The sequence below is a fragment of the Nannospalax galili genome, unplaced genomic scaffold, assembly GCF_000622305.1.
Source record: "Nannospalax galili isolate Female #2095 unplaced genomic scaffold, S.galili_v1.0 scaffold780, whole genome shotgun sequence".
Lineage (NCBI taxonomy): Eukaryota > Metazoa > Chordata > Mammalia > Rodentia > Spalacidae > Nannospalax > Nannospalax galili.
Window position 1 is genome coordinate 15,113 of NW_008345974.1, and position 292 is coordinate 15,404.

Genomic DNA, 292 nt, shown 5'->3' on the forward strand with positions numbered 1-292 from the left:
AATGTCCTGTAACTGTGGTGGGTCACCTGTCCTCTTGATCAAGGAGGCCAAGGAACCCCCACCAGATGGACTTGAACCAGTGTTCAGTCTACAAAGAGGAGGGTCAACACAGGGGTATCATTCCCTCCATGCTTCCAAGCAAAGCCAATCACGGTCGAGCAGGACCTTTGACTTATCTTCACATAGGCAGAATTGGTAAAAGAAAGGAGCCAGGGCCTCCTCCTAAGCCCATGTGACCCCTGAGGAACAGATTCTCAAATGACCTTAAGAGTAAAAATAAATTTATTTATTT